This window comes from Enoplosus armatus (assembly GCF_043641665.1).
Source record: "Enoplosus armatus isolate fEnoArm2 chromosome 21 unlocalized genomic scaffold, fEnoArm2.hap1 SUPER_21_unloc_1, whole genome shotgun sequence".
Lineage (NCBI taxonomy): Eukaryota > Metazoa > Chordata > Actinopteri > Centrarchiformes > Enoplosidae > Enoplosus > Enoplosus armatus.
In genome coordinates this window covers 12,501-20,000 of record NW_027261196.1, presented here as the reverse complement: position 1 = coordinate 20,000, position 7,500 = coordinate 12,501, and positions in this window count along the sequence as shown.

Below are 7,500 nucleotides of genomic sequence, written 5' to 3'. Positions count from 1 at the left end.
GTGTAAACGCTCAATTAAAAGTTGAAGCTAAAGCTTAAATGTAAATGTGTAACTGAAAAGGAAAATGAAAACATTCATAAGAAAACGTAGAAGAGAAAGAATGATTAAGATATAAAGAGATCGCCTTGTTCGTAAATGAAGAGACTGAGGACGGTCTGCACAGGGAAGTGGACTCACTCCAGACCACGACTAGAAGTGATCCACCGCTTGTGACGTGTCGGCGTCCAAACTGCAGACAGCAGTGGAAACATGAAGGCTCAAAAGTGCTGAGCTCCAGACTCCTCTCCTGTTGCATCATGGGAGAGTTTGTGGGGTAAACATAGAGGCAGTGACGGACAGTCACAGATAATCAGCAAAACATCTGCTGAGAGGACGACATGGCTGACACCAAACGCTGTCTGTCTGTCTGTCTGACTGACTGACTGTCTGTCTGTCTGTCTGTCTGTCTGTCTGACTGTCTGACTGCCTGACTGACTGTCTATCTGACTGCCTGACTGTCTGTCTGTGTGTCTGTCTGTCTGTCTGTCTGTCTGTCTGACTGACTGCCCGACTGTCTGTCTGTGTGTCTGACTGACTGTCTGTCTGTCTGTCTGACTGACTGACTGTCTGTCTGTCTGTCTGACTGTCTGTCTGTCTGACTGTCTGACTGCCTGACTGACTGTCTATCTGACTGCCTGACTGTCTGTCTGTCTGTCTGTCTGACTGACAGCCCGACTGTCTGTCTGTGTGTCTGTCTGTCTGTCTGTCTGTCTGTCCATCTGTCTGTCTGACTGACTGTCTTTCTGACTGTCTGTCTGTCTGTCTGACTGACTGCCCGACTGTCTGTCTGTGTGTCTGACTGACTGTCTGTCTGTCTGTCTCTCTGCCTGTCTGTCTAGTTTAAACTTAGGTTATGACCTAAATCTTTTTGCGTTTGGGTTCAGCTTCAGGAGCCAATCAGAAGAGCTCAAACACGTCAGATGATTGAAACTTTGAATTATCTCAAGTTAAACTTCTACTCAGCTGGTCTTTACTTTGACTGGAGGGTTTGAGATCAAACACACATCGGTGCGACCTCGTGATGTTGTAGCTTAGAGGTCAGAGGTCACAGAGATGGTTAACCTTCCTGTGAGGCAGAGATGAGGGTTTATTCACCCAGACATCATCACTCTGCATTTCTCACTAGTCTGAATATTTCTGGTTGCCATGGGAAACTGACAGCTCGGATCTGGACCAAGTGTGTCCGCCCACACAAACACACACAACACACAACACACAACACACACACACACGTCAGCTGTGATGTTGTTTCTTTTACGTTCTGCTGATTTTGTTCCTCGGAGCCTCACACTAAAGTTTCTCCTCATGTCATCAACTTGTCGTGTCTCCGCTCGGTTTCACCATCGAGGACTAACCATTGCCTGACTGTCTTTGTTAAGATCAGCTGATTTGATTTGAAAACTCAGTGTGAACATCCGACACTAAAGCAGACGTGTGTTTCAAACTGTGGCCAATAATTTTAGATGTTGTTCAACTCTTAGTCCGTTTAATGGAAACAGAGGGGTGCTCCTTCTCTGCTCAGTTATTCAATTCAATTCAGATGTTCCTCTTAAACCTCCTCCACTCTGTGATAACAGCTCGACTGTCGCACTACAATGGAAAGAGAAAGAAATGTATTCAAGCAGAAACTTACAATGATGTTGTGTCTGTCAGTGTCATGTCCTGCTCTGTTCTGATTGGTTGGTTTGTAGTCGTGTGTCGTAGCAGCAGTCACATTGTGAGAATTTGTTTTTGGTTCCCAAATCTGCAAATCAACCATCAGTTGTTTGTAACTCTACAACGACACCGAGAAGTGTTTTCTGATCCGACGCCGCGATCGTGAGGATGTTGATATATGTCTGTGACTTCCTGAGGCTCAGGAGACGTCAGGTTTAAGGAAAGCAAGACATAGAAATGACTTTTATATACAATTAATTTGCAACAGAAAACATGTTTTGAAGGAAACTGTTGTCTTCTATTAACATAATGAGGAAACGTCGTTAATTAACATCTCTGGCACAAATACACTATATTGCCAAAAGTATTCACTCACCCATCCAAATAATTGAAATCAGGTGTTCCAATCACTTCCATGGCCACAGGTGTATAAAATCATGCACCAAGGCATGCAGACTGTTTCTACAAACATTTGTGAAAGAATGGGTCGCTCTCAGGAGCTCAGTGAATTCCAGCGTGGGACTGTGATAGGATGCCACCTGTGCAACAAGTCCAGTCGTGAAATTTCCTCGCTCCTAAATATTCCACAGTCAACTGTCAGTGGTATTATAACAAAGTGGAAGCGATTGGGAACGACAGCAACTCAGCCACGAAGTGGTAGGCCACGTAAAATGACGGAGCGGGGTCAGCGGATGCTGAGGCGCATAGTGCGCAGAGGTCGCCAACTTTCTGCAGAGTCAATCGCTACAGACCTCTAAACTTCATGTGGCCTTCAGATTAGCTCAAGAACAGTGCGTAGAGAGCTTCATGGAATGGGTTTCCATGGCCGAGCAGCTGCATCCAAGCCGTACATCACCAAGTGCGATGCAAAGCGTCGGATGCAGTGGTTTAAAGCACGCCGCCACTGGACTCTAGAGCAGTGGAGACGCCTTCTCTGGAGTGACGAATCGCGCTTCACCATCTGGCGATGTGATGGACGAGTCTGGGTTTGGCGGTTGCCAGGAGAACGGTACTTGTCTGACTGCATTGTGCCAAGTGTAAAGTTTGGTGGAGGGGGGATTATGGTGTGGGGTTGTTTTCCAGGAGCTGGGCTTGGCCCCTTAGTTCCAGTGAAAGGAACTCTGAATGCTTCAGCATACCAAGAGATTTTGGACAATTCCATCCTCCCAACTTTGTGGGAACAGTTTGGGGGTGGCCCCTTCCTGTTCCAACATGACTGTACACCAGTGCACAAAGCAAGGTCCATAAAGACATGGATGAGAGAGTTTGGTGTGGATGAACTTGACTGGCCTGCACAGAGTCCTGACCTCAACCCGATAGAACACCTTTGGGATGAATTAGAGCGGAGACTGAGAGCCAGGCCTTCTCGTCCAACATCAGTGTGTGACCTCACAAATGCGCTTCTGGAAGAATGGTCAAAAATTCCCATAAACACACTCCTAAACCTTGTGGAAAGCCTTCCCAGAAGAGTTGAAGCTGTTATAGCTGCAAAGGGTGGACCGACGTCATATTAAACCCTATGGATTAAGAATGGGATGTCACTTAAGTTCATATGCGAGTCAAGGCAGGTGAGTCAATACTTTTGGCAATATAGTGTATATACAAAACTGTTGATACTGAACGTGTCAGTAAAATGTTCCCTGACAATGTATTTCATGTTTTCTGCCAAAATATCTGATTTTGCAGCAGAATGAATTGCTCCTTTCCACACGCTGGAAATGCCCATAAATCCAGGACAGAAAAAGAATCCACTAATTTGAATCTACTCCGACACATTCATCAACAACAAGCGAAACATTGTGATATGTATCTAACAGCACAACAACCTGAGCAGCCTACAGGAGGCATCCAACAATACAAATGCAATCAAATATACTCACACAGCTTTACAAGTTCAAATATATTATAAAAATCTAAACATTCTTTTATGTGTGAGAAGAAGAGGTGTGGAGTTTCAGGCCAACAAATACACAAATAAATATACAAATATTACTGCATGAATTCAGAGGACTGTTCTTATCTGAAGTTAGTCTGGGCCTTTAAACCAACTCTGTATGGAGCAGTTTGACGGTCGGGAATAATTCACAACAAGATGTCATATTTTTGATTATTACCTCACTAGTCACGTTTCCCTCCAAATGTAACAAAACAGGAAACGCTATCGAAAAAGTTGTAATATCTGAGTTTCCATTCAGGTTTTTTCAAACATTGAAAATGTGCTTAAAAACATGGATGTAAACAGACTAACTGTGTGCGGAGGTTCGTCACATCACATCAAAGGTCAGAGGTCACAGCTGCTGATAATGTAGCTCACAGTCCTCAGAGGGACCTGAGGCCCTCCCTTTGTTCCACAGCTTTTGTTTTTCTCTTGTAAAATACTCGACACGCTCACCTCCTCAGGCTTCTACGTAAACTGGTGACGTCCACACTGAGGTCAGAACCTGTGATGAGACGGTGGGATGACGCACTGTGTTGATCACAGCCACACGTCTAAATGAGTAACAACACGTCTAAAGTCTCGCTTTGTACTGGAACATACTGGACATAATATACTGAATCTTGTTTTGGACAGGGGAGTCTTAGGATTATAATTAGTGTCTCTAAATGATGTTAAACTGAAAATCTTTGAGTTTCAGACTGTTGGTCGGACAAAACAAGCTCAGGGAATAATTCGACTTTCTTTCAATTGGGCATTTTTTACTTGATTGATTAAAAATAACTGACAGATTAATCAATGTATAATAATCAGTAGCACAGCCCTACTTTGTTAGCATGCTGACAAAAGTGCAGCCTCACAAGACGGCTTGCATGGCTGTAGACTCTTGTTCCATTAACGAAGTACATAAAAACTACAGAGTCTGACCTGTTTAAGGTGATTTAAGCAGTAGTGGAGGACGTTTTCAGAGGCTCCATTCAGAATCAGAATCAGAAATACTTTATTGATCCCCGGGGCGAAATTAGACCAGCAACTGTAACAGGCTGCATGCACGGTCTGCACATGCACACTAGTTAGTTACTTAAGTAAAAGTCCTTTATATACAGTTAGCTAGATTTAACTACTTTTATGTACAGTTAGCTAGTTTAGCTAGTTTAACTACTTTATATACAGTTAGCTAGTTTAACTACTTTATATTGTTAGCTAGTTTAACTACTTTATATAGTTAGCTAGTTTAACTAGTTTAACTACTTTATATACAGTGAGCTAGTTTAACTACTTTATACAGTTAGCTAGTTTAACTACTTTATATAGTTAGCTAGTTTAACTAGTTTAACTACTTTATATACAGTTAGCTAGTTTAACTAGTTTAACTACTTTATATACAGTTAGCTAGTTTAACTACTTTATATTGTTAGCTAGTTTAACTACTTTATATAGTTAGCTAGTTTAACTAGTTTAACTACTTTATATACAGTTAGCTAGTTTAACTACTTTATACAGTTAGCTAGTTTAACTAGTTTAACTACTTTATATACAGTGAGCTAGTTTAACTACTTTATATTGTTAGCTAGTTTAACTAGTTTAACTACTTTATATACAGTTAGCTAGTTTAACTACTTTATACAGTTAGCTAGTTTAACTAGTTTAACTACTTTATATACAGTTAGCTAGTTTAACTACTTTATATTGTTAGCTAGTTAGATTATGTAAAATCTTGATCTGTAAAGTAACCAGTAACTACAGCTGTTAAATAAATGTAGGGGGTTAAAGTACAAAGTAGCATGAAATGGAAATGCTCAACTAAGTGGGCTACAGTACTTGAGTAAATGTACTTAGTTACAAGTCTTTAAGTCTTTACTCCAAGTAGAAACAATACTACAATCTCTCAATGTTGAAAAAGTCACATGTTTAAAGTATTGTGTTTGCAATGTTGTTTTGTATGTGTGATATTTCCGTTACTGAATCAGAACCAAACATTTAATCTCTTCAGCAGCTGAGCTTCAATGAGCATGATCAATCAACATGATCAGGACTGAATTTGTGCTGGAGACTCTGTACCACAGTGACAAAAGCAGCTTTTCACCACTCACCACCACCTTTCACTCACAGACAAACATCCCTTAAAACACAGCTTCAAAATATCTTAATCATTATAATCTACACACACTGTAATATGAATTTAAGTTCCCTTAAATCCCTGAATCCTTAAATCCCTGAATTTAAGGCCTCAGATGTCTCTTGACTAGATTTGAAAATAAAGACTGTACCTTCTGCTCTTCAGTTTCCAGAAATCAATAATCCAATAAATCGGTTCACTGCTGTATGTCTCTTGGTCTTTGACTCTGAGTCACTTACACACTTCTGTCACTTTGTCTCTCTTTTACCCCTCTCTCTCTCCCTCTCTCTCTCTCTCTCTCTCTCCCTCTCTCTCTCTCCCTCTCTCTCTCTCTCCCTCCCTCCCTCTCTCTCTCTCTCTCTCTCTCTCCCTCTCTCTCTCTCTCTCTCCCTCTCTCTCTCTCTCTCTCTCTCCCTCTCTCTCTCTCCCTCTCTCTCTCTCCCTCTCCCTCCCTCTCTCTCTCTCTCTCTCCCTCCCTCTCTCTCTCCCTCTCTCTCTCTCTCCCTCTCTCTCTCTCTCTCTCTCTCCCTCTCTCTCTCTCTCCCTCTCCCTCTCTCTCTCTCCCTCCCTCCCTCCCTCTCTCCCCTCTCTCTCTCCATATCATATCCTGTTCTTTTACACTGTGTGTGTTTGTGAGGTTAGTTAGCTCATAAAAGAGCCAATCAATAACAAACACAGGCAGTTATCACTGGACACTGGCTGCAGTACCACTCTTCAGCCTATAGGTGGCGTGTTTGTGTCCAGTATTCTCTCTCTGTTAGCTCTGGTTCTGGTCTCCTCCACCTCCTGAGGGAAACATCTGGCTCTTGCAGGTAGTGCTGCCTGTTTCTCATCCGATTCCAAGTTGGTAAAATACATGTTTTGCTCCACGGCCAATGAATTCCCTACTGAATCTTTCGTTCACGGTCTCTTTAGCCTCTTTGTGACTCTACAGATGTAAAATGTAATAATAGTGACAAAGGTATTAACAACAAGTCTCAGTTTAAATATTGATCTTCTGTCCATCACGTTAAAGTAAGAACTTGTGTTCTGTTTGATGAGAAGGACGAGTGCTCGGCCTCAGCCTGGCTGCTGCTGTTACACCGGATTCCGTGATCCGGCTCTGTGGTTTAGGTTCAATACTGAGGGAGATAAAAACTCTTACAACTAAGAGATTTCTTAATTCCCACCAAACTATCTACAAAGATTCAATAAGGGATGCTCTTTTGTTGGATTTCTGACAAAGTAGCTGCTCAGCCTGTTACCATAGTAACCACAGGTGTCTCCGAATCAACCAGAACTGAAATCTGAAGGACTGTAACTTAAATTAAAGTTACACAAAGTGAATTAGATGGAGAATACAGCTGCATGTGTGTGGAAGCCGCCTTGCTTCAGTATTAGTCACATGTGAAGTAACTGAAGCTAAATACACTGTTATCAGCTGGTTAGCACACTATGTTCCTGTTCAGTTTCTGACCCAGTTTCTACGGTTACAGACCTGACCAATCCTCACTGTGACCTCTGACCTCCAGTGAGGTCATCATGAAGCAGACTGTCATCACAAAAATGTCTCCTGAGGGGGTCTGAGATCAGCTTTCCATGACCCACTTACTGTAGACCACACACACACACACACACACACACACACACACAGTGCAGATGCCTGTACTTTCATATATGAACATGAACAGATGTGATTCAAGACTTTAGGTCAGGCTTTTCTTTTATTTTCCCCAAGTTGGCGTTGTGCAGGCTTTAGCTAGCAGTGGTG